This window comes from Lissotriton helveticus, chromosome 7 (assembly GCF_964261635.1).
Source record: "Lissotriton helveticus chromosome 7, aLisHel1.1, whole genome shotgun sequence".
NCBI classification, from domain to species: domain Eukaryota; kingdom Metazoa; phylum Chordata; class Amphibia; order Caudata; family Salamandridae; genus Lissotriton; species Lissotriton helveticus.
The window spans coordinates 1397763323-1397791202 of NC_136068.1; the positions used below are offsets into that span (position 1 = coordinate 1397763323).

A 27880-nucleotide genomic window follows, 5' to 3' on the forward strand; every position below is an offset into this window, starting at 1 on the left:
ACAAAATGGATCACTGACTGTGCGGAGATGGAGCAGGGAGACCCTTTTAACTTTGTGGATTTAGCCCTAATCCGGGTTTTTCCTGACAGCACCAGTCTACGCCTAGCTATGATGGCCCCGCGTCTTGGGTTCGAGCGCTTTGGGTAATCTTCGAGACCCAGTTTGTTGTTCTGAACTCCTATACCCCTTACTCCGGCCAACCGACGACGAGTCCTCGTTGCCTTCCTGTTGTACACTCGGCGGCATAAACCTACCATCAAGCAAGCTTCCATCTAGAAAAGGTTGTGTCGTCCATATTTACCTACCTTCCGAGATTGCCCTATTATCAACCCCCGTACCGAACCAACATCCAGACGCGGCGGCCCCGTGATACCATTCTCAGTGCCCCCACATGAACGGAAGACTCTTTCCTGTAAAATCCTACCTAAATTGACCAACCGGATCATCACGACTGACGTGCTTTCCATCTCTCCATCTCTCCTTCCGTGTGACTAATTACTGGGTCACACCCGGAGTTCCTGCCATCTGTTCTTACGACATTCTTGAAAGAACCTTGTCTCTTAGACTCCCGACCCCTATTCTCATAAGACAGTGTGTCCCCCTCCCCAGTCACCTGTGCCAGCCCTGACGTAGGTGCCCCACACCGAAACGCGTGTTGGCGTTATTATGGCATTTACCACCAGGAACGGCCACTATATTCCATCTCTCTGCCCTCCTCAAACTGTACCTGCATCCATGCAACCATTATTCCATCTTTTGTCGGTTGCAGGCCTAACCTAATCCATATGTATGAAATGACAGAATGTATTAGAGTATGAATGATTTTCTGTTGAGCCCCCCGTCCCATTCCCTGGAGTGAGTGGAACACTGCATTTTTATACTTACACCTACCTATGAATGCATTTCCTTTTACGATATGATGATCAAAACTTTAATGATTTTATGAAACTGTATATTTAAAATTCTTTGATTATCTTTGCAAATGTGATTCACTGTACTAAATTAAACCAAATAACTATAATTAAAAAATATATATTTTTCCTATAAAAAGTGTGGTCTATTCGCCTTTTTTGGCCCTGGTTATTCGTTGCTCCCCCCTAACCTTAAATGGATCCCATCTGGGACCAGTATTCATCATTCTAGGCAGGGTGATTCTTTCTATTTTTGATTCACAGAAAATCAAGTCCACAAAATGTATCACTGACTGAGCAGAGATGGAGCAGGGAGACCCTTTTAACTTTGTGGGTTTAGCCTAAGCCACACCCAGTCCCTCATTCACACCAACTATCAATGATCTTGCTAGAACTCAGCTGCAATGCAATCCGACTTACATGGGTTAAAGCAAGGAAAGAAGATATTTAAAGCAAAGTTAGTCAGACATAAACCCTGAAGTGAACCTTTGGGGAGAAGTCATGGAGCTATACCCAAAGCACTTACGCTAATAATTCAACCACCCCACTTTTCTATTCCTGGAATCAAAGAGAGCTCCCCTATGAGCCCGGTAGTAACCCCACATTGAATTTATGAGTCTTAACACTGAGTCTTGTGCCAATGGGTGCTTCGGAACACTTAATGGGCATAGCACCAAATACAGTGTATTAATAAACCGATGGCTTCCTCAGTTCCTTTGCTGACCAGCCTTCTTACCGGATGCTGCATCTAAGGTGGCTTTTGCTATTTTGTATCTAGTAGGAAATGTGGCAACTTAAGCAGTACCCCAAGTCAATCAAGGCAAGCCTGTGTTGTATAAATTCCCAGTATTCTAGGAGAAAATGCAAGGCTTATTTGCCAAACACACATCCATGCAGGCTAGCAACTAAGAGCTACTGAATTAAATGCAAGGTAACAAAGCTATATTATCCTAGGTATCTGTTTTACACAGGTTAGTAGCTTAAACACATTGGCCTAAAGAAAAGAGAACCTACCCCTTTATTTGTGCATTCAGGATGAGCTTAAAGATAACCTTTCCCAGATAATGGATCCCAGAGAAGAGTGTTCGGAGTTCATTAACCTTGTCTTAAACTGGATAATTGGATGGGAGAAAGGAAAGAAGAGAAAGACAAGAGTGAGGTCATCTGAGTTGTAGTGTATTTTAGTGATAAAAAGATACTTCTGACAGAAAAAAACCCTGAGGGAGGTAAACTTATGCTTATTGAAGGGGTTTGAGTACTGGAGTAAAAGAGAAGAGTAGTAAATTGTATTTATGTCTCTATTGCGAGCAGATAGGACATTTCGCTGAGGAGCGTCAAGTGAAACTAAGGACTTCTAGAAAAACTGTGGCTTTCATTGGTACTCAAGTGCTCGTGATCCCTTGCCGTAAAATGAAGGAGCTCAAAGGGGAATGAGATTGACCTTTCAAGAAGCACTGTTTACGAGATCTCCCAGTACTTGGCCAACCATGTGACTCATGTCCCATAGCAATTCCCAATAACTGTGACATTGGCAAATACCAAAAAACGTTGGCTGTTTTGTTAGACTTTGAGGCCCCAAGTAATTTCTTATATATAATTCTTGCCAAAGATTTGAGGATTCTGTTTGTACCTGAGGAACACCCAGAACTTGTCAGAGGTAGGGATGGGTCTGAGTTGTCTTTGGGTCTTAATATTTATTTTTCTAAAGAACTTGTTATGGTCTTCAATAATGGGCATTTGGAAAATATTCATTTAATCTTATTGATACTCCAATTTTTGGAGGTATCATAAGGTTGCCTTGGCTACAAGGGCACAATCCTCACATAGATTGGTCCACTGAACAGTTACACAAGAATCTAAATATTGCTTGCTCCATTGTTTCAGTGAAACATCAGAATGGCTAACACCCTTAACATATGCAGCAAATCTGGCTCAGGACAACATTTCATTACCCAGGTAGTACTCAGAGTGTCACAATTTGTTCAAAATCTACCACTCAAACCTCTCATCACAGTTTTGACTGCAGGATAGATCTAGCTCATGGAGCTGAGCTGCCTTGTAGTAGAATCTGTTCTTTGATGGAGCCTGAAACCAAGGATTTGACAGCATACTTGGATGAACTGCTGTCTAATGGGTTCATCCATCACTCACCTTCACTGTTTTTTTCCCATTCTTATTTGTTCCCAAGAAGAATGGTAAGCTTTGTACTTGCATGGACTATAGGGCCTTGAACATGTCAACTGTGGAGAACAAACACACTTTACCACTTATTCCTATGCTTCTGGATCAAGTGAGGAGCTCCACCATCTACACCAAATTAGATCTACATGGAGCCTATCACTTGAATCAGGTGCTGAGCGAGATGAGTGGAAGACTGCCTTCTCAACGAAGTATGGCATGTTTGAATATTGGGTGATGCAGTTTACGCTGTGGAAAAACCACAACAGCTTTTCATTTTTTTTTATAAATGAAGTCCTTCTGGACTTCCTTGATCTGTTTTTCATAGAATATATCAATGATATTTTATATATATTCTCAGGCTGAAGAAGAACACGTTACACATGTCATATTGGTTTTGCAACTCTTGAATTAACATCAGCTATTCACAACCTTGATAAATGGGCTTTTCATAGGACTCATGTTCAGTTTTTTAGGTTCATCCTTTCCCCAGATACCATCCATATAGATCCCAGGAAGATTAAAACGATTCACCAACGGCCTACTCCCTCTAACTATAAAAAAATCCAATCTTTCCTTGGGTTTGCCAATTTTTATAGGCGAGTCATTCATCATTTTTCGGACATAGTAACTCTGATCACAAAATTGCTTCCAAAAGGAACTCCATTTATTTAGACAGAGACGACCAATCACTTTTTTGTACTGCTCAAAGAGAAATTCAACTCTGCCCTAATCCTGAAATATCCCAACCCCAATCAACCCTGCTTCTTGGAGGCTGATGCTTCCCAGTTTGCTGTGTGAGGGGGTGTTATCTTAACAGGATAAACAATCCAGAAGGATGTACCCCAAAGCCTTCTTGTCCAAGAAGCTAATAGCAGCGGAACAGAATAACACCATCTCTAACCGCAGTTTGTTTGACATGAAATTGGCCTTTCAAGAGTGGAGGCACTATTTATTAAGAGCTCAAAACTTAGCTATATATCCAGATAATAAGAACTTGCAGTTCCTCGGATCACCCAGACCTCTAACTCTCTGACAAATGAGGTGGGCCTTTTTTTAGTGAGTATGATTTTGTGATCACTTATCACCCTGGAGCAAAACAAGCAAAACCGTATGCTCTCTAACATCTCGAAAAGGTTCCAACCTATCTTCACTCCCTAGTGAGTACTTGCCTACCCTGCCTCAACATAGACTAATTGGAAGTTGTGAAAAGAAAAAGGGACATTCTGAGTTATTCCTACAGGATCTTCAGCTGGCCCTCAAAATGTGTACCTCACCATGTCTGGGTACAAGATCCTAAACACTTTATCAAAGCTGGATTTTTTTATCATGAAGATTGAATATTTGTTTCCACCCTTGAGCTACAGCAAAAAGTATTACACTAGTGTCACTTTACTCCTTTGGCGGTCATCCAGGTGAAGAGAAAACAAAGCAATCTTGTCAACTCTGGTGTTGGGGGGATGTAATGTCAAGAGATGTGCCTACCATTGTACAAACTTGTCCTACTTGTGCCATCCAGAAATTTTCTCACACTGCTCACTAAGGCCTCCTACAGGCATTGCACATTCTGCCTTTTCTATGGCATTCCTTCAGCATGAACTTTGTCACAGATTTTCCCTTAAGCCCTTGCACGCTGTGCGAAGTCCTCTGCTGTGCGGGCGAATTAATGAGTGGCGGGGTTCAGACAGCCACTGGACGTTCCCCGGACATGCCCACTGCGACGTCGGATGGCCGGGGCCCGCCCGAAGCACGCAATGGGTTAACTAACGGATTCACTAGCAGTCCTTATAGTCGGAGATTTATTAACCAAGATCATCCATTTTTTTCCCCTAAAGAAACTCCCAACATCCACAGATTTGGTTGAAGTGTTTATTTAACCTGTAGTGTGCTTAAACTGATTACTTATCATCAATTGTTCTAAGTGAGGAGCTCAATTTCTGTCCATGTTTCGGCAAGGGATTTGCACAACTCTTCAGATTGGCCACCGTTTGCCTTTTGCCTACCAACCCCAGACAGATGGAAAATGAAATGTACAAACCAGTCCATCGTGCAGTATCTACGGTGTTTACTAAGTACCTGTACAAGTAATTGGGCCCAATCTCTTTCACTAACAGAATTTACTTACAATAACAATTCACATTCTGCTACAGGGATCTTTCTCCCTTATTGTTCCTTTGGATATCACCCTAAGGTCTTCCCACTTGGGTCGCCTGAAGATGCAATTGCCATTGCAGCAGTTGAGTCACACCACAAGTACCTACTGAATATATGGACAAAAGCAAAGGAAGAATTACTATCATCCAAACAATGGATGAATTCTCAGCCAGATGGTCAATGTGGCCCAAAACCCTCATTTCCAATTGGAGACCAAGTCTCGTTAGTGACTAAAAATATTCATTTAGCAGGACCTCCTAAGTTGCAAACAAGTTACATTGGATCATATAAGATATTCAAGGTCATTAATCCAGTGATTCTGAAGCTAGAATAGCCTTCTGAACTCCAAATACATTTTGTGTTTCACACATACCTCCCCAAACCTTTCCGTCCTTCTACCCACCCAGATAGCCTTCCCCCACCTACTGTCCTTGAAGGTAATGCCAAGTTTGAGGTACGACAAATCATAGATTAGAAAATGGAAATTCGTTTATCACATATATGTGGCTGGGTATTCTCCCAAACACAGGACCTTGGAACAGCCGATTAGGTCCATGTTTCTCACCTTATTTGACAGCATCATGCCCGTCAACCTTCACCATGAGAAGCTCCAGCCAGAGGCTCAGCCTATGAGGGGTGAGAACTGTTACACCACGGTCCACCTGTGCACTCTATGTATGACAAAAGGACTTCAGATGTTTGGGACCCTGAGCACTCATATTGAACCCCTCTTAGACCTTTCTTATGGTAACTAGACACAATATCAACCAAAAAATATTGAATGGACATAATATCGAATCCAAAATATAGAATGGACATAATATCGAAATGCAGGTAAGTAATATCGAATGTTAAAATACCCAAGTACATAATATAGGCATTAAAATATATAGAATTTTTAATAATATCGAATTTTTATAAGTGTTTTAAAGCAGTATAAGGCTTTATTTCGATACAAAAAACATATCTTAAAAGCATCACATTAAAAAATACATTTGTACCTTAGGAAAGAAGAATTTGATACACAAATGGCATCAAAATTAAAATTGGAGGTAAAAAGAAAAAAGAAAAACAGGAGTGAAAAAGGTAAAATCACAATTTCCAGATTAAAATGTGTTCTGTATGTTAGTATATGAGTTAAAATTGTATATTATTTTTGTAATGTTTGTTTAAAGAATTTTCTGTTATTTAATTTTTGCGTAATTTAATTCCATAGCGGGTTGTGAGTATATATGGGAATAGGTGGGAAGTAATTTAATTATAGTAAATTTATTTTTTAGGAATTTTTAATTATTTTTCATTTAATTTTGCGTTGTAGTTCTGTAGCGGGTTCTGGGTTTATAGGGGAATGGGGTGGGAAGTAATTTAATTGTAATTTAGTAAATATTTATTTTTACTTATTGGTATTGATAATTAATTTATTGTTAATTAAATATTAATTGCTAATTAATGTTTATTAATTCATCATTCATTTTTATTAATTGATAACTATGTTAATTGTATTAATGTATTATTCATAGCGGGTTGTGGGTTTATAGGGGAATAGGGTGGGAAGTATATTAATTGTAATGAATTAATTATTGCAATTATTTTTGTATATTGATAATTAATTTACTGTTAATTAATTATTAATTGGTATTTGTTTTATTATTTATACATTTTTGGTATTGAAAATTAACTGATTAATTAATTATGAATAGGTAATTAATGTTTAATAACTAATATTTATTTGTATTGATAATTAATTAATGATTAAATATTATGCAATTGGTAATTCATTTTATTATTATTATTATTATTATTTTTGAAGCTTATAAAGCGTACGGCAACCCCCAACGGGGGTGTCCCGGCGCTACGGACAGCAGTCAACCATAAGAGGCACAGTGAAATCTAAACATTAGAAAATAGCCAGGTTTTTAGTCTGCACCGGAATAGTGACTCTGATGTCATAAACCTCAAGTCCAAAGGAAGATGATTCCAGAGTTTAGCAGTAACCACAGCAAAAGCCCGACCTCCAGTTCTAGAAAGACGGAAACTGGGAGCATGTAATAGGCGAAGATGATTAGATCTGAGAACACGCACTGACTGGACCGGTTTCAGTCTGTGTCTCAAATAGGCAGGGCCCAGACCATTAAGTGCCCTAAACGCAATGACCAGTGCTTTGAATTGGATACGATAGGACACAGGCAGCCAGTGAAGTTTAGCCAAATGTGGAGTAATGGAATGGCGATACGGGATATTACAGATCAGCCTGGCCGCGGCATTCTGTACTATCTGCAGTCGCTTAATCAGATAGGCCGGTGCTCCCACATATAGACTGTTCGCATAATCCAGATGGGACGTGATTAATGCATGGACCACAGTTCTCCGTGAATCAAGCGGAAGAAAAGGAAAGATTTTTTTAATCATGCACAGTTTACCAAAGCATGCAGCTGAAACTTTATTAACTTGGGACTTACAAGACAGAGCATTATCAAATTGAAAGCCCAAATTTCGTGCGGATAAGACAGGAACCGGCGCAGGGTCCAATTCAACAGGCCACCATGCTTTGGCCGGGAGAGGCGATTTTTGATTAAAGAATAGGACCTCAGTCTTATCCGCATTAAGTTTCAGATTGTTGGTAGTCATCCAGGAGGAGATGTTAACCAGGCATTGTCGAAAATTGGACAAACTGCCTTCAGAGCGATCTCTAAATGAAAACACAAGCTGAGTGTCATCAGCATAAGAGATCACTCTGACCCCCCAGGATTCAACCACCTCCGCCAACGGTGAATGGTAGATGTTAAAAAACAATGGGCTAAGTGCCGAGCCCTGCGGAACGCCACATAACAAAGGTTTCTCTGCCGAAGTATAGGGCCGAAGGAAGACCTGCTGAGTTCTATCTCTAAGAAAGGATCTCACCCACGCCAAAGGCGTCCCCCCAAGCCAATATCTCGGAGACGATCTAACAGGATGTCGTGTGCGACAGTATCGAAGGCCGCAGATAGGTCGAGGAGGACCAACATGGCCTCCTCGCCCACATCCACGCACTCTCGAATAGCCTCCGACACCTCCAGAAATGCAGACTCAGTGCTGAAGCCGGGCCTAAAGCCCGACTGGGAATCATGAAGAAGGTGATTTGATTCCAGATGTTCCGCAAACTGCTCCTGCACCACTTTTTCCAAGATTTTCGCAGGCTTGGGGAGGAGTGAGATAGGTCGATAATTACTAAAGAGAGTTGGGTCGGCATCTACCTTTTTCAGGATCGGAATCAGCATGGCCTGTTTCCAAAGAGAGGGGAATAGGCCGGAGGCTAATGAGAGATTCCAGATCTCGAGGAGGGGATCAAGCAGCAGGGGGGCCAGATTGCTTAGTACTTGTGCAGGGGCAGGGTCAAGAGGAGAACCTGATTTACATCGATGTAACAGAGTCTGTGCATATTCCGCTGTTATGGGTTTGAAAGAAACAAAAGTGTCTTTATGAATAATTTTGGGAGCAGATGGTGCAGAAATCCTAGTCTGATAGAATGCATCCGTTATCTTGATAATTTTGTCTGGAAAAAATTCTGAAAGACCATCACAGAGGGTCTGACTACCAACAATCGGACAGGCCACAACAGGGGGATTAGAGAATTCTTTAATGATGTTAAATAGGGTCTTAGATGTATTCTCAGCAGCCTTGATTTTCTCTACAAAATGACCCTTCATGATGGAACGTTTAAGTCTATGAAAATGCTTAAGGGCAGTTCTATAAGTAATTTTAGCGACCGGATCATATGACCGTCGCCAAATACGCTCCAATTTCTTGCACCTGCTTCTTTCCTCTCGCAGTTCCGGTGAGAACCACGGGGCCGAAGGCTTAGATCTTAAAGAAGCAAGAGGTACCAATGGAGCATTAAGATCAATCGCTGATGGAAGACCAGAAGTAAATTTGGATACGTTGATGTTGAGATCATTAGTGAGCTGCCCTATCCGAGTAGAGAAAATAGGCTCAAGTGCCTCACAAATGATCTTGTGCCATTTTCTCCCCAGGTCTCTGATTTTAGAAGGGCCCATTAGAGGTCGTGGCACAGCCAACTCAAAAGGTATTAAATAATGATCAGACCAGGTGAGGGGCAATGAAGGTAGTGTATTAAGACCAGGGAAATTCGCAAAAACGAGATCAAGAGTATGGCCAGCAGAGTGTGTGGGTCCCCGAACCCGCTGAATAAGGTTAAGGGCATACATAGAATCTAAGAAATTATTGGCTCGTGTACAGGAGCTCACATCTACATGGAAATTGAAATCGCATAATACTAAAAATGGGGATGTTTTAACGATAGATCCGCTATCGTAGCCAACAGAGTGGCAAGTGGGGATGAGACAGCCCCGGAAGGATTATAAACCAAAATACCCGAAGCGATGGCAGAAGTGGCATTCAGAATAGAAAAATACATCGCTTCAATAGGGTCTATGGGCCCGATGTAGGTAAATCCCATTTACCGATTTTGAAATACCGAATGTTACCGATTCGGTATTTCAAAATCGGTAAATGGGATGTAGGTCCCAACATCTGGATTCGTTACCGAATCCTTAACAATTCTTTAATTACCGATTCGGTAAATACCGAATCGGTAATGCCCATTCATTCCTATGGGCTTTGAAGCCCATAGGAATGATTAGGCATTACCGATTCGGTATTTACCGAATCGGTAATTAAAGAATTCACAAGGGTGCAGGGGGTGTCACTTTGACACCCTCTAGCACCCCCAAAACGGGCATGTGTGCAATGTGGCACACAGACATGCCCTAAGGGCACGTCTGTCTGTCACATGGCACATGTGTACATGCACAGATGTGCATGTACACAGGAATCGGTTTTTTACCATGGATTTGTATTCCATGGTAAAATACCGATTCTGTAAGCCATGTGCTGATGGAACATAGGCTACCTACATTGCATTTTCGGTAATTTTACCGAATCGTTATCATTACCGAATCGGTACATATTACCGAATCGGTAAATTTACCGATTCGGTAATGATAACGAATCGGTAAAATTACCGAAAATGTGCCCCTACATCTCGATAGCCCTTTACCGATCGGGAACGGCCGAAAATCGGTATTTTCGGCCGATTCCGATCGGTAAAGGGTTACCTACATCGGGCCCTATATTGGCAATTTTCCTTGAGGTAATGTTAAAATGAGAACGTAAAATGTAATACTTTTTTTATTGTAATTTAAGTATTTTTAAGTATGTTTTAGTAAATTATATTTAAAATTTCACATTAGGATGGCTGGGGGGTCCACGGCAGACGGGAAGACCGTCCGCCGCTTTTCCGCCGCGGTCGCCTTGCGACCATGGCGGACAAGGTCTAATATGGTGGCCACTGTGGCGGGTGCATCCTAATTCGACGCACGGGACCTCCGCCATTATGGCGGACGGTCCCTTGCCACGACAGGATGGTGGACGGACAAAGTCCATCCGCCATCCTAATCGACCCCTATATTTGTTACAACGATATTTTGGATTCAATATTTTTGTACATACCTGTTTGTAGATAGGAATTCCATATTTTGGCATTCAATATTTTGTCCTCGATATTTTGGCAGGTCAATATTTTGCTCCTCGATATTCTGTAAGTGATCCCTTTCTTATCAGCACCCATGATTCCGTACCTCTGGGACACGCAAAATGACCCCCACACCTTTCCCACCACAACTCACAACTCAGAATGATTGTGTATTCATTAGTGAAAGTCAATGGGCATTTCAAGATTCCTTTCGACCACCACCTCAGCTAGAACAACACATCCCGCATATTTATAATGGACCCAGAGTCCCATTCACCGTTCCTTGCAATCTTCTGGCCCTTCCAAAAGCATATACCCAACTTGCATGAGAATCTGAGTTCCCGCGAGATCTGGTGACCATTGTGGGTGTGCTTCTATAAATACTGCGCATACTCTCAAAACCATGCTTGACTTTGAGTTCCCTTTGCAGAGAGGAAGTACTTTTTTCCTTGAATTTACCTGATGGAGATTTGTTCCTCTTCAGTTCCTAGTTCCTATTTCTCCTCTTCTGACGCCCTGCAGAGAATCTCCTTTGATTCGAAGATGCAAAAGGCCTGAAAGACAAAGAAAGATTACTCTATATACTAGTCCAGGTCAATGCACTGAACCCACAGGTCCCTTTTCTTAAAAGACAACGTGAGAGAGTAATTTAGGGAAAACCTTGAAAGGACAATGCTAATAACAATATAGTCAATCAACAGTAAAGACTTTGCCAAACAATTTATTTGATTATGCAAAATAAGAAAGCCTTGGGGAATAAGAGTTATTGTTCTTTATAAGACTGTGACAGGAAACTAATTTGGCACTTTGCATGAGTGGGCTAGCTTTGTGGGATTATAAATGCAGTCATTACTATTGTGTTAACCTAATAATGCTCTAACAAGTCTGTTTGAGTTCTAATAATGATTTCGGGGAATATCCAATCCAGAGGGAACAGGAGAAACAGTTCCACAGCATGACAGTTAGAATCCAGAGAATATTTGTATGCCCTTTCTTTCCTCATCTTTAACCTTCTTTAACCATGGAAACAATCATCAACATTTGTACAATCTGTGTTTTTAGGTTTGTTTGCAAAGAGAAGCAGAGAATGGTCTTTGTTTCTGCAGATCCGTACAATTCAGGTGAGTCAAGTGTTGCTTGAAAATGAATTTTCCTTGAACAAAAGAAACAAAGACAAGAGGGGTTTGGCAAAAGGGGAACAGCTGGTTTAATCAAATGCCACTGCTGGGAGTACAGTATCAAGAAATGAGTCTGAGGACTGACTCAAAGTACATTAATTTTGAACTTTCTTTTGTACATTTCTCGAAGCATCATAAAACAATTCACCTTGTGTGAACACAATGAGGGCCAGTGGGTAATGTGTCCCGATGTCCCACATGGGGAGTACTTGATTACTGAGTGAGCAGTGTCCTAAATGGCTCAGTGTTCCTAACTTCATGTGGCATCTAACTATATGATGTTTTGGGAATGCGCATTCCTCCAGTCATGTGCATTTATTGGGGCCAATCTCCCAGGACCATTGTGGTGCCGCTATCTATCTGTGGGACCAATCTGTGTTTTTCATGTTTGTGTATTTGTCCTGCTGGTTACGTGCCACCAGATGTAATCTGTCAATCAGTAGCCTCAGGGCTAGGTCGCAGGGCCTGCCTGATCACGTCTTTCTTACTCGGGGTTGATGGAGAGGTCATAGCGAGAGATTTCCACAAGGGTTACTTGATTTGTTTTTGTACATACATGTATCATTACATACATTGTCAAAGAACAAGATAAAGTCCCTTCGGTAACCAAATAATCAATAACCAAATAATCATATCAATCATACAAAAAACCAATTTTTGTGTGATTGATATGAATGGCTTGCAGTATATTTGAGATGATTGGTTGAACAATTATTTTGTTTGGTTACCGAAGGAGATCTAGCTTCTTCTTTGACTAAGTAACGCCCTGTCCCTTTTGTCCGTGGGGATTCTCTCTCTTTATTGGGTCATTACATACATCAAAATCAACATTCCCCCCACTAGTTGAATGTTCAACTCCATAATTTACTCATACTTCATTGTTGTGTTTTAGTTGTAAGTATGACTACTTCCCTAGTTACTTGCATTCTACCCAATTCGAGGACTGCATTTTTACAGCTGGAAACCCCCACTTGCAGGAAACCATATAAAAAAAGTACGAAAATGAGACTAGGCAGCATTGATGCGCACAGACCGGTCACGGCGGTCACCCACCGGATAAGCCAGTAAATTCAGCGATATACAAATCCTGCTCAGGGGTATCTAGCACCTTATGTATGTTGGTTTGTAAACGATGCAACATTTGGATGGCAGGAGTCAGAGTCCCATTGTTCATGTCATTGCCTCGGATGAACATTCAACAGGACGCAGCAATCTTGGTAGAAAGTCCAACACATACCGATGTTGCATCGCCAGGAGGTAGATGGCTCTTAGTTATTTCTTGTTTGCAGTAAGGTCGAGCTCAGGACTGTTCATATTCATCATCTCTCATCTGGTTATTTGTAACCAGCCGGCATTTGCTATTGCCTGAACTGTGAAGAAGGGTATGGACCCTCCCGCCTTGACATGTGTGTCAGAAAACAGTCTGAATACTTCCAGAATGTCCTTGAACTGAGCCTAACCAAAATAATCAGCAGTCCTTTTTTCTTGAGCCCGATGCCATAATGTTTTTTTTTTTCTGTAGCGGATGTTGGTACAACTCTGACATATCTTCAGAAAGGACCAGGGTAGGGGTGCTTATGGTGACTAGAGAGAAAAGGTGTCACCATGCAGGGACAAGCTGGGTGCATACAAATTTGTAGCACTGCCAGTAGGTATCCATTAGTGTGGAGGTGCCCATTGCACATCTGGTACATGCAGAATAGAGCCACGGTTGTCATCAGTGCCAAGTGAAACTGTTCCTTTACCTCTGAAACATAAGGAATACAGTGTAAGTTTCCACACAATTATGGGTTGCCCCTTCCAATTAGGCGTATCGGTCTAGCTTAGTGTTCCATATTTCTAGAAAAGGGTTATCTATGGTGGTATTTAACCCTCCCCTATGAGACTAGCTTAACTTCGTATCATTGAGGTGGATGGCCCTGCACTAGAACTTCATGTCTAGTATCCATTTGTTAGTAGAGGAGACTGCACCAGACACGCTAATGGCCACCCTGGGACAACAGATGGAAGCAGGAGTGGAAGTGTTCGTGTACTGGTGCGGTGGGTTTGCTACCTCCAAGAATCTTTTTCTGGAATGTCATGGGGCCAAACAGTACACTCCGATGTGGTGCCCTGTCTGCACATCCTACCTAGATTTGTTTAAATCTCACTGGGATCAGTGAAGAGGTGTAGTGCTGTGAGATTGGTTTCATAACGGGTTACGTTCATTACTACTCTATGAGGTTTTACGCTGTTGGGTTGTATCTTGGCCCTAATCCTAAATAGGTACAGGTGGAAAAGGCATTTTGCTTTTTTAGGGGCTATCCATTGGGACAAGTAAAGCATGTATGTGCCTATTGCATTTGGTACATGAACAAATGTAGCACAACCTGGCTGATGGCTGGGCGCCCATGGCGGTCATGTGCTGATGCCATGTGTTGTGTAAGAGTACGCTGTTTAATGTGTGTGGAATACTAGTATTGTTTTCAGTGTAATTATAGGTGACATGGGAGAGGTCGTTACATAAGCACTGTACAAATGTCAGAGTTGACTTCCTTTGACTAGGCAGATCTTTGGCAACATAGATGTGGCCACACCCTCAGTAAACAGAGGGTATACAATTGTACAACAATACATAACTTCTTCAAAAATCTTGGTGGATGTATCCAGGTGATATGTCAGTTTTCCTTCAGTGATTGGGAGATTTATTTTCTCTGGCGAAGTTTTAAAACGTTTGGTGTAAAAATTTGAGAATAGTTTGAGGTCTTGTATTTGCATGCTTCAGTCTTTGTTAGGATTATGGGATTGTTGTTGGCGAGATGTTGGGGCACTGTAAGGGTGGTGCACTTTCATGACTCAATTGCAGACATGATGGATAAGAGCTGTTGTTTGTTGTTTAAGGTTTAGAAAACACTTACACCTTATGTTTCAATGGTGCACAGACATGATATCGAGTTTTTTATTTCGACCTACATAAATATTGAGTTTTAAATATCGTAGGGACAGAATATCGACATAAAGAATATCAGTGACCAGAATATCGACCTAAATGTAAGAAATATTGTTTTTGTTAATATCAAAGTTAATAATATCGATAGCAAAAATATTGATTTTAATAATATCGATGTTTATGTTAGTGTTATGAATTTAAGCATGTATTTTATAAGTATGTGTTTCAAATGTTTTGTTATGTTTTGTATTTTTTTAATGTATTTATTAAATGTTTAGAAGTTAGTAATTCTTTTTAAAGTAAATTTTGCGTTTTAGTACCGTAACGGGTTCTGGGTTTATAGTGGAATAGGGTGGGCAGTAATTTAATTAAACAAATTAATAATAATTTTTATTTAAATGTAGCATTTTAGTTCCGTAGCGAGTTGTGGGTTTATAGGGGAATAGGGTGGGAAGTAATTTAATTGTAATTAAGTAAGATTCATTTTTATTTATTGGGATTGATAATTAATTTAGTGGTAAATAATTATTAATTGGTAATGAATTTTCAATAGTTGATTAATTGATCATTATATTATTTGTGTTCACTTTTTATTGGAGCGGGTTGTGGGTTTTTAGAGGAATACGGTAGTAAGTAAATTGATTATATAATAATTTTTATTTTTTGGTATTGATAATTACTTTATTGTTAATTGATTTATTAATTATTAATTCATGTTTATTAATTATTATTTATTGGTATTGATAATTATTTATTGGTAATTAAATATTAATTGGTAAATAATTCTTATTAATTGATGAATTGACCATTATATTAATTGTGTTCATTTTTATGGGGAGCGGGTTCGGGGTTTATTGGGGAGTAGGGTGGGAAGTAATTTAATGTTTATAAAGTAATTAATAATTGTATTTTATTGGTATTTATACATCATTTATTGATAATGTATTATTAATTCATTATTAAAATAAAAAAATATTAATTGATAAGTAGATTATTTTTAACTTCCTACGGTATCCAACACTTTCCCTACTGTTGCACTCTCTGGAGTTGAAATAGCAATTATAACCCCAACTCGATCCAACACTTTTCCTACTGTTGCACTCTCTGGAGTGGGAATAGTAATTTTTACCCCTACGCTATCCAACACTTTCCCCACTTTTGCACTCTCTGGAGTTTAAATAGCAATTATAACCCCAACACGATTCAACACTTTCCCTACTGTTGCACTCACTGGAGTGGGAATAGTATTTTTTACCCCTACCCTATCCAACACTTTCCCTACTGTTGTACTCACTGGAGTGGGAATAGTAATTTTTACCTCTGCGCTATCCAACACTTTCCCTACTGTTGTAATAATTGGAGTGGGAGTAGTAATTTTAACCTCCTTGCTACCCAACACTTTCCCTACTGTTGCACTCACTGGAGTGGGAATAGTAATTTTTACCCCTACGCTATCCAACACTTCCCCTACTGCTGTACTGACTGGAGTGGGAATAGTAATTTTAACACCTACGTTATCCAACTCTTTCCCTACTGTTGTAATAATTGGAGTGGGAGTAGTGATTTTAACCTCTTCACTATCCAATACTTTCTCTACTGTGGCACTCACTGTAGTGGGAATAGTAAATTTAAACCCTTACGTTATCAAACACTTTCCCTACAGTTGCACTCTCTGGAGTGGGAATAGTAATTTTTACTCCTACACTATCCAACACTTTCCCTACTGTTGCACTCACTGGAGTGGGAATAGTTATTATAACCCCTACGCGATCCAACACTTTCCCTACTGTTGCACTCTCTGGAGTTGGTATAGTTATTTTTACCCCTAGGCTATACCAACACTTTTCCAACTATTGCACTCTCAGGAGTTGGAATAGTAATTGTATTCCCTCTACTATCCAATATTTTTCTGCATTCATTTAGTTAATGTTGTGTATCATTTATTTTAAAAAGATTACAAATATTGTAATTTTTTAATTTGTTATGTATATTTGATATATTTTTATTTATATTATTTGTGTATGTGTATATATGTAATTGTAATTTATGAATTTTTTTTAACAATGTATAATTTATTAAAATAATATATTTATGAGTATTATGGTTAATTTATTTTAACATTATGGGGCCGATTCCGATTCGGTAAAATGCCCTCCGAATAGCCGTACGGAGCTTTTTTCCTGTACGAATCATAGGCAGAACCGTACCCATACGTACGATATAGTACGATGTGTACCCAAAGCAGTTCTCTGTACGAATCGTACCGAAGACCGTACAACACACTAATCCGTACGAATCGCATTCGGAACGCGCAGTATGCGATGTCCGTATGAATCAAAGCTGCATTTTCTGACCCAGCAAGTACGAATCGTATCGACAACACTCCGTACGACTCTTTTTCTACGGAAGCTTAAAGCGTCTGTAAAAGCAGAATTCGCCTTGAAATGCATACAAAATGGACCCCCCGGGTACGGTGCATACACCCCATGATTGCAGGGGTACGGTGCATCAAGGTACGGTGCGTACACCCCATGATTTCAGGGGTATGGTGCATATGTCCCTGTACGTACACCCCATGATCGTAGGTGTATGGACCATAGGGGTATGGTTCGTACACCCCAAGGTTATAGGTGTACAGTGCGTACACCCTGTGCGCACGCCCCTGGATTTCAGGGGTACGGTGCAGATGTGACCGTGTTGCCTCCCGTACGAATTGCTCATACGCGACGTTTACCGTACGAATCGTGTACTCATTCTCTGGTCCGGATCGTACTTGGCGGGTCGTACGGCATTTTTACGAATCGTATGGTTCACTGTGCGGGGTGATGTCATATGGATTGACCCTTCATTTTTTGTACGGTTCGCAATGATTCGGAGGTATTTTCTCGCAACGGATCGTACTACGCCATTCGGACAGATTCGTATGATTCGTACGGAAATGGCTACGAATACGAACCGTCGTACGGATTCGTTTGCCGAATCGGAATTGACCCCTATATGTATTAGTTATGATTTGTAAACATTTTTAAATATTTTTAACTATGTTTATTTTAATTATTTACTTTATTTTACATCATTTTTTTAACGGTGTGTGTACAGCTTGGTGTGTTGTTAGTTGGTCACTCGGATGGATATGGTGTTGAGCCTATTTCTGAGTGCCTCGCACAAAGCTGTGATAGATTTTTGTGGATTCTCCTCTTCCTCACCCACCCTTTTCCTTTGAATATGTCCTACTTGAGATTTTTTGGTCCTGTGCCCCCAGCTGTGACCAGAGACTTCCAACTGGTGACACCTTCGATGTTTTGGAGAGACATGATCCAATATGTTGGCTTCGGATGTTTTGAGAAGTTTGAGGAAAAGGAGGAGGCAGAATGTTGGTCAATGAAGAGTATTGTGCGATGTCCGAACTGGTTGAATTTTACCTAATGCGGGTAATGGACTGTGAGAGGTTTATGCATGCTATGGACGTTATGGGGTCTTCATCATCCTAAGTGTGAGGGAGACCTGACTCCTGATCCTGGAACATCTCCTTGTTTTGAAACTGGAAAGGTACCTCCATTGGTCCGGAGGCTGTTGGTTTCAGGTGGGACCAAATGCTACGAAGGAATTTTAGTCCCATGCAGAGGCCCAGGAGGGGGGGTCAATTTGATCTGGACATAGGAACCCGTCTTAATTGAATTTGGGTGAGAGGACCTGGGGGCCTGTTCTTATGCACTGGATGGGGAGGCTGCCCTCCCTCCAGGGCATGGCCAGTCAACCCCGCCCTGGGAAATCAGCAGCAGAGTGGGGCCTAGGCTCCTGTGGGCACCCGAATGACAAGCTCTAGTGCAGATTCCTGAATGACATAACATACAGCAACCCTGTGTTTACCACACTCAAGTAAACACTTGGAATTCCTAATGTTGTCTTACCAGTCTTTATTTTGAAATGTGTATTAAGGTGTGCGTGAAATGAATGCTCTGCATTGGGGGTTTGAATCTACTGCGTAGGTGGTTTTTGTGATTGTGTAAAGGCATTGCCTTACCAGATAGTTTCCCCTCCCTGCTGAGGTCCTTGTTGGTCTGGGGTCCTTGTCAGTTGCTGCTGTTGCCACATGTTGGACCAACCACCTGCTCCCTTGTGCAGAGGCTGTCTGACCTCAATGCGGCTGAGCATACGATGCATTTGGGTTCACTTGGGCTTGTTTTTGAGGATGGGGATTCTTCATGAACGGACCCAGATTTATAAGTCTCTGGTCATGATAAGCTTTTCAATGGCATTTTTCAGCCACTCATTTGGTGGAAATAATAACATTCTCTGAGGTCCCGCTGCTGCCCACCTTCCTGATCTCTGCCATTGTAACTGGTTTGAAGCAGTCTGGGATTTTGCAACGGGCCCCCTTCGAGACAGGTATCCTTTGCATGCTAGTGGCCAGCGTGGCCCTCTCAAAGGTGATCTTTTTCAATTTGTGCTGGAACAATTTGGCAGTGTCTCTCTGGGCTTGCTCCCTGTCTGTTTCAATTTTCTTTCTGTAATTATGAAATATGTGGGCCTGTATTTCCCACCCAAGTTTGATATCTGACCTACTATGCTGTCCAATTCACTACGTATTTTAGTGGACATCCCCTTTGTGAGGATACTGTAGAAACATGGGAACTGGGGGCCCATATTGGTCTATGGATCGCCTGTCTTATGTCCCCATCATTCCCTCATTCTATTTGGAAGGGCCGAAATGGTCTCACTTGGCTTCATACTTTCTGCCATCAATCTTCCTACATCTGGGTGATCAGGGAATATATCCCTCAGGGCCGTCCACATTGGGTGTCCGCATGAAATTAATGCAGCCCTGTCATGCTTGGTGCCTGTCAGCATGAGTGCCGGAATGCGGTTCAGGCAAACACCATGTTAGTCTGCTCTACGATGAGACAGCTTAGCAGATTTTTTACATCGCCTTTTCCAAGCTTTATCCCCGTGGTGTTCTTCTCGAAACAGGAGATACACTTCCGTGCCCCATCCATCAATGGCGGCAGCTTGGTTCTGATCTCTTCCTTATCCATCTGGGTCCAAGGCATATAGACGGGCCCAGGTGAGCCGTTCTGAAGCAGTGGGCACATATTGGTTTGGGACACCTCTGTGGGTTTCTCTCTAAAGTAACAATCTCATTTTCTTAGGCAATCCTGCATGTAGGGACAGTTCCACTTGAGATTCCCCAAAAGCCATGTCCTCTGGTTTGATGGGTCCTACCTTTGGCCAGGGTCTATCATACTGGCATTCCCTTTTGGTATACCAGGTGGGAAAATGGTTATGCAAAGATCTCACCTTCCTCTCTTGTCACTATCTCCCTTGGGGTCAGTTGGTTTATACCGGGGGGGAGCAGCAAACATCTTCATTGCTGCTCTCCTCATGCACATGTAAAGGTGCCTTGTTGCTTCTTCTAAGTCATAATTGAGTCTGCGCCAACCTACTTGAACCCTTATCACCTGGTCAACCCCTCTTCCATGCCAATGATCTGGTGAGGTTTGTACCCCCGGCAGAAGCCTCCCTTCTAGTTCTGATTCAGACTCCTCTTCGAGTAATTCTCTATACCGCCCCCACATCAACCATCCACGCGCGCAACCTGGGAGTCATCCTCGACTCAAAACTCACCATGACCAACCAGATCAACGCAGTCTCCTCAACCTGCTTCTACACCCTGCGCATGCTCCGCAAGATCAACAGATGGATCCTGACAGATACAAGAAAGAGAGTCACCCAGGCCCTCATCAGCAGCAGACTCGACTATGGAAACACCCTCTACGCGGGAGCCCCGACTAAGCTCATCAAACGACTATAACACATCCAAAATGCCTCGGCTTGACTGATCGTCGACATACCACGCCACAGCCACATCACCCCCTACCTGAGAAACTTGCACTGGCTCCCCGTCAACAAGAGGATATCCGTCAAGCTCCTCACCCACGCACTCCACAAGACTGGCCCAGCCTACCTCAACAGATGGCTCTCTACAACCCCAACCGCCAGCTACACTCCGTCGACCTCTCACTCGCCACCGTCCCGCGCATTCGAAGAATAACCACCGGTGGGAGATCCTTCTCCTACCTCACCACCAAGACATGGAACACCCTCCCACTGAGCCTACGACAGACCCAAGATCTGCTGACCTTCAGGAGGATACTCAAGACCTGGCTGTTCGTTCAGTAGCGTCCCCCCCCCCCCAGCGCCTTGAGACCCTCGTGGGTATGTAGTGCGCTTTACAAATGATTGATTGATTGATTGAGTGGGCGTAGCAGGCCTACTCTGTGTGCCACAGAGACAGAACCAACCCCGCAATGTTTTTAAACGTTTTGATAGCACGGGTGGGAGACGGGTGGGAGGCCAACTCTGCTCCACCGTGAGTGTGCGGAGATTTACCTGCTTCGCCTACTTTGCGGAGCGTGGAACAAGCACAATTCCACACATTCTGTGGGCGGAATGGAGTTGTCTGCCCACCCCTACGAATTTGTTAATAACTTTGGCGCCATTTACAAATCTTCACAACAATTTCAAAATTAGTTTGCCACTCACTTCAGCTGCTGTATTGAACGTTTTGGGGTGATTCATCAAGTGGGAGATAATGGGAAAAAAAACTAATTTGTATATCTAGGGACACAGATCCTCAGCAGATCAAACAGATCTCATGCTGAGATTTGATTGGCTACCAACACTTAATGAGAAATGTAGGAAGCCATTTTGGGTCTCTGACTCATCTGAGTCCCAAAAGAAAAGTTAAAAAAAGAGAAAGGGCAGAGTAGGAATGCCCTGAGCCCCTGGTCTGGTGGTGGGGTCACACAGGAACCCCACCAAGTGCAAAAAGCATGTTTTAAAAAAGGTTGCTGTGAAAATTGAGGTCAAGCCACCAATCTCTCCAATTTTTTAAAGAACAAAGAGTGGTCTCCTCTGGTTGTTTTTACTTTAGCCCCGGGTGGTCCAGGTCCTGGGGTAAAATGAAATTAGTATAGTGGATGAATGTGGCCTACCTCCCAGGCTGTTTATGGCCCCAGGTAACAGCTTTTCCTTGGGGCAAGTCCAATGCTTATAACAGGAGATGGGTCGCGGGGACTCTCCCCCTCCTGGACCCTGTACAGCCCTGTAGACCACCACCTCCCTGTGACCAGGTCGATTTTGAGAGTGGAAAGTGTGTAGTGCGTCCCCCCTCCTGGGCAGTTTTGGTCCCAGAGACCACCACCCCCTCATGCAATTTTAACCCGTTTCTTGCTTCGAACGTTCTGCGCCAGTGCTGATCGTTCAAAGAAAGGGTGCGGCCGCATCGGCCAACGGACGTGCGCAGCACTGGCAAGGTAGTGCTCGCGACGACCGTTGGCCGACGGCAGCACTAAAGGGGTTAAAGAAGGGGGTAGCATGGCCTCTCTCCTAGAGCCTTTAATGACCCTGGGGACTGATGCCCCCTCCTCGTTTGCTGAGGTGCCCTCCCTCAGGATATTAATGTTTGTTTTCAATTCGTGGTAGCTTTGACAGGTGCTGCCAAGAGAGAAAACAATAAGTCTGCCCCCAGCAGACTGAAGCAGGACAATTACTCTCTCCCACTGGATGCAGACTTTTCATCTGTTTCCATGCCTGCTGTCAAGTGGGCAGTGAAACAGATAATTGCTCTTGCACGCAGAAAGCAGCATTTTGTGCTGCTCTCTAGTTGCACGAGCAATGCCGGCTCCCATTTGATCCTGAGAGCTGACAGGGACCCCGGGGGCATTGAGATTCCACCTTGTCCCCTTTTCACATAAATTAAAGCTTAATGGAAAGCACTTAAAATATAAACATAGCTGGTGTGACCGTCCTGTCCTGGACACGAACGGCCGCTCCCCTTGCCTCCTCCTGCGCAGACGTGGTATTGTAGCGCCTGACTCTGCTGCCCTTTCACCACCACGCTGTTATTGTAGCGCTTGTCTCTGCATTTTGGATCGTAGCGCTTGTGTGCAAAGTATTTCTCTTCTAGGAGCGATTGTGTGCTCTGGGGTAACAATTGAAATTGGCTGCATTACCATTGCCCTTGAGATCGCTAGCGCGCACATCCTGCCTGTGTTTGCATAAAAGATAAGAATATCTAAAGTGCGTCCGTTTAGTTTGCTGCATACCTTGTTGTTATTGCTGCCCTGTTGTTGTTTCTGCCATTTTCTTTAGCATCCCCTGGCCCTTCCCCCACCTCGCTCCCGCCTCCCGGCTGACCCTCCCACCCACGGAAACCACTAGCCGTCCTCGCACCCTCCTTGGAGCTGTGACCGTCCTGTCCTGGACACGAACGGCCTCTCCCCTTGCCTCCTCCTGCGCAGACGTGGTATTGTAGCGCCTGACTCTGCTGCCCTTTCACCACCACGCTGTTATTGTAGCGCTTGTCTCTGCATTTTGGATCGTAGCGCTTGTGTGCAAAGTATTTCTCTTCTAGGAGCGATTGTGTGCTCTGGGGTAACAATTGAAATTGGCTGCATTATCATTGCCCTTGAGATCGCTAGCGCGCACATCCTGCCTGTGTTTGCATAAAAGATAAGAATATCTAACGTGCGTGCGTTTAGTTTGCTGCATACCTTGTTGTTATTGCTGCCCTGTTGTTGTTTCTGCCATTTTCTTTAGCATCCCCTGGCCCTTCCCCCACCTCGCTCCCGCCTCCCGGCTGACCCTCCCACCCACGGAAACCACTAGCCGTCCTCGCACCCTCCTTGGAGCTGTGACCGTCCTGTCCTGGACACGAACGGCCGCTCCCCTTGCCTCCTCCTGCGCAGACGTGGTATTGTAGCGCCTGACTCTGCTGCCCTTTCACCACCACGCTGTTATTGTAGCGCTTGTCTCTGCATTTTGGATCGTAGCGCTTGTGTGCAAAGTATTTCTCTTCTAGGAGCGATTGTGTGCTCTGGGGTAACAATTGAAATTGGCTGCATTATCATTGCCCTTGAGATTGCTAGCGCGCACATCCTGCCTGTGTTTGCATAAAAGATAAGAATATCTAAAGTGCGTCCGTTTAGTTTGCTGCATACCTTGTTGTTATTGCTGCCCTTTTGTTGTTTCTGCCATTTTCTTTAGCATCCCCTGGCCCTTCCCCCACCTCGCTCCCGCCTCCCGGCTGACCCTCCCACGCTCCGCCCCCTCCACTATCCATTAATGCCTGATGTCCCAACGTGCAGCGTCCACGCGCTACGGCCGCGCCGAAGGTGCGCCAAAGGTAAGCCCGTCTGCGCCCGTCCCGCCTGGACCGCGCCCAGCGCCCGTCCCCCTGCTCTATGCCGCTCCCAACCCCCCAGAGGAACTTATGATGCCGCCACTCTCCTCGCCCTCAACGCCGGACGTACCCCACTTTGCTGCGAAGCTACCCCAGGACGTACCCACGGCCCATTCTCCTGCCTCTCCTGTAAGTTCAACTGCGTCAGGACCCTCACCAAACACACTTCCTCCACACACAGCCCCGAACCCAACGACTTGAAATGCATCCTACTGAACACCCGCTCGGTCCACAGACATGCAACCGAACTCTGGGACCTAATCGACACTGCGTCACCTGACATCGCCTTCCTTACTGAAACATGGATGAATGCATCTTCTGCCCCCAACATCGCCATAGCCATACCGGACACTTACAAGATCATTCGAAAAGACCGCACCAATAAAAAAACTGGAGGAGGCATCGCCATCGTCCATAGAAACACCATCAAAATTACAACCAGCTCTGACGTAAATCTTGCAACCGCCGAACACCTCCACTTTCAGATCCACACCGACCCCAGGACCACACTTAGAGGAACACTCATTTACAGGCCCCCAGGCACCCGATCTCAATTCAGTGACGACATCACTGACTTCGTCAGCCCGCACGCCCTCGCCTCCGAGAACTACATTCTTCTAGGAGACCTCAACTACCACCTTGACAACATTCACGACAACAACACCACCCCCCTTCTGGACAACCTGTCCAATCTCGGACTCAAACAACTTGTTGACACCCCCACTCACATAGCCGGACACACGCTCGACCCTATCTTCACCTCCAGCAAGCACATCTCCTTCGATCATACTACAGCCCTCCACTGGACGGATCATAGCTGTGTTCACTTCAGCTACAAAACAACCCTGACCCACAACCGTCTACAACCCATTCCCCGAAGAAAATGGAACAAAATCTCCACCGAACAACTCCTCACATCACTCAGCCAAAACATTCCCACCCTGGCAACGGACCCAGACCTAGCAGCCACCAACCTCAGGCAATGGATTACCCACAGTGCGGACGAACTAGCACCCCTGAAAAAACACCAGTCGAAATCATCCAGCAAAAAAGCTCCCTGGTTCAATGATGACCTTAAAAAATCCAAGAAGACATGCCGGACCCTGGAGAAGAATTGGAGAAAAGAACCAACTTCAGACAACATGGACTCCCTCAAGACAGCCACCCGCAAACACCACCAACTGATCCGATCCGCCAAGAAATCAGCACTTAAGAACCGTCTCGACAACAATTCTCATAACAGCAAGGAACTCTTCAATATCGTCAAAGAATTCACCCACCCTCCCGCAGCATCCAACGACATCACTAACTCCCAAGACCTCTGCGATGCGCTATCCTCCTTCTTCTACAACAAAATTGCCGACATCCACAACAGCTTCAAGAATACTCCCAATGACCAACTCACCCCACCCACTTCAGATCCCACCCCTCCAACTAACTACCTCAACTCCTGGAACCCAATCACCATTGAAGACACCATTCGCCTCATGAACTCAATCCACTCTGGCTCACCTTCTGACCCCTGCCCCCACTTCATCTTCAACAAAGCTGACTCCATCATCGCTCCCCAACTCCGCGATGTCATCAACGGCTCCTTCGACTCCGCCACCTTTCCAGAAATATGGAAACACGCCGAACTCAGCGCCCTTCTGAAAAAACCAACAGCAGACCCCTCAGATCTGAAAAACTACCGACCCATTTCCCTACTCCCTTTCCCGGCCAAAGTCATCGAGAAAGCCGTCAATAGCCAACAAGCAGCCTTCCTTGAATCCAACAACTCCCTGGATCCCTCACAGAACAGCTTTCGAGCCAAACACAGCACCGAAACCGCCCTCATTGCGGCGACCGACGACATCCGAACACTCCTGGACAACGGTGAAACAGTGGCCCTCATTCTACTCGACCTCTCCGCCGCCTTCGACACTGTCTGTCACAACACCCTCATACAACGCCTCAACAACATCGGCATACAAGGAAAAGCCTTGGACTGGATCATCTCATTCCTAGCCGGGAGAACACAGAGAGTCCGACTCCCCCCATTCTACTCAGAGCCCACCGAAGTCATCTGCGGCGTACCTCAAGGCTCCTCACTCAGTCCCACCCTCTTCAACGTCTACATGAGTCCCCTCGCCTCCATCGCACGTCAACACAACCTCAACATCATCTCCTACGCCGACGACACCCAGCTAATCCTTTCCCTCACCAAAGACCCCAACACCGCCAAAAACAACCTTCACGAAGGTATGAAAGAAGTAGCCGAATGGATGAAACAGAGCCGCCTAAAACTCAACTCAGACAAGACGGAGGTGCTCATCCTAGGATCCTCCCCCTCAGCTTGGGACGACTCCTGGTGGCCTTCCGCTTTGGGATCTGTGCCCACACCCACAGACCATGCACGTAACCTTGGCTTCATTCTAGACTCCTCCCTCTCAATGTCCAGACAAGTCAACGCCGTATCGTCCTCCTGCTTCAACGTCCTTCGCATTCTCAAAAAGATCTTCCGCTGGATCCCCCTCGAAACAAGAAAGACTGTCACCCATGCACTGGTCACGAGTCGACTGGACTATGGCAACACACTCTATGCCGGAATTACAACAAAATTGCAGAAAAAACTCCAGCGCATCCAAAACGCATCAGCGAGACTCATATTAGACATCCCGCGCCAAGAGCACATCACCGGTCACTTAAAAAACCTCCACTGGCTTCCCGTCAACAAAAGAATTACTTTCCGCCTTCTTACCCACGCACACAAGTCCCTTTATAATCTAGGACCTGAATGCCTCAACACCCGACTGTCCTTCTACTATCCCACCCGCCAACTAAGATCATCCAATCAAGCCCTCGCCGCAGTCCCGCGCATCCGAAAAACCACCATGGGTGGCAGATCCTTCTCCTTCCTAGCTGCCAAGACCTGGAACTCACTCCCCACCCACCTCCGCCTTACTCAGAATCACATCTCCTTCAGAAAAGAACTGAAAACATGGCTATTCGATAAAAAGTAAACCCCTCCCTCCAGCGCCTTGAGACCCTCTGGGTGAGTAGTGCGCTTTATAAATACCTGAACTTGAACTTGGTGCTCCAGTTGAAGCTCCACTTCTGTAAAGGCCAAATGTTCCTGTCTTCCTGGGTTTGGCAAAAGCAAAGCAAGTGTGTTTTGTCGGCAATTCAACTTTGAAAAGCAAACTTCACGGAAGCTTGTCCATTAGTGCCCTCCCCTGTTTACCTTAGTAGAATTCAAAAGGTCTTCCTGTCTTTTGCCAGGATGATGGACAGCTTACCAAAAGGCTCAATTAGCATTTTTTTGCCAATTGCGGTGATGCATTCTTGATGCCAAGGAATATGAGGAGATCTCGACCATATACAGAAGCACTTTCTTGATATAGTTAAAAGAAAGTACCCCGGTTTGGGGGAGATTGTTGGCTGCATGTGGGGAATTTGGTATAGCTAGAGTTACCTCCAGTAACTATAACTCTTGCCACAAGGTAACTATAACTTACACACTTGCCATGAACTGCTAATTGCCCCAAATATTAAATCATTCTTGACCTCTCCTATGAGATCATTGATGATATCACTGCAATAATATATATATAGTGATGTCATCAGTGATGTAATTTGAGATGTCATCAGTGATGTAATTTGAGATGTCATCAGTGATGTCATCAGTGATGTCACTGACCATGTCATGAGTGTTGAAACATGTAAAGTCATAAGCAGTGCATTGCGGGGGGCACAAGTTATAGTTAGCACAGCTAA

The 27880-nt window shown here is 43.9% G+C and overlaps 1 protein-coding gene across 1 annotated transcript in view; it reads right to left on the reverse strand.

The window, feature by feature from the left end:
- LOC144767433 (uncharacterized) overlaps nt 1-27880 on the reverse strand; it is a 98868-nt gene that overhangs the window by 21139 nt on the left and 49849 nt on the right. Inside the window, exon 2 of the mRNA XM_078650867.1 lies at nt 11233-11327. The gene's annotated coding sequence lies outside the window, so the exon portion shown is untranslated. The remainder of the gene's footprint in view (nt 1-11232; nt 11328-27880) is intronic.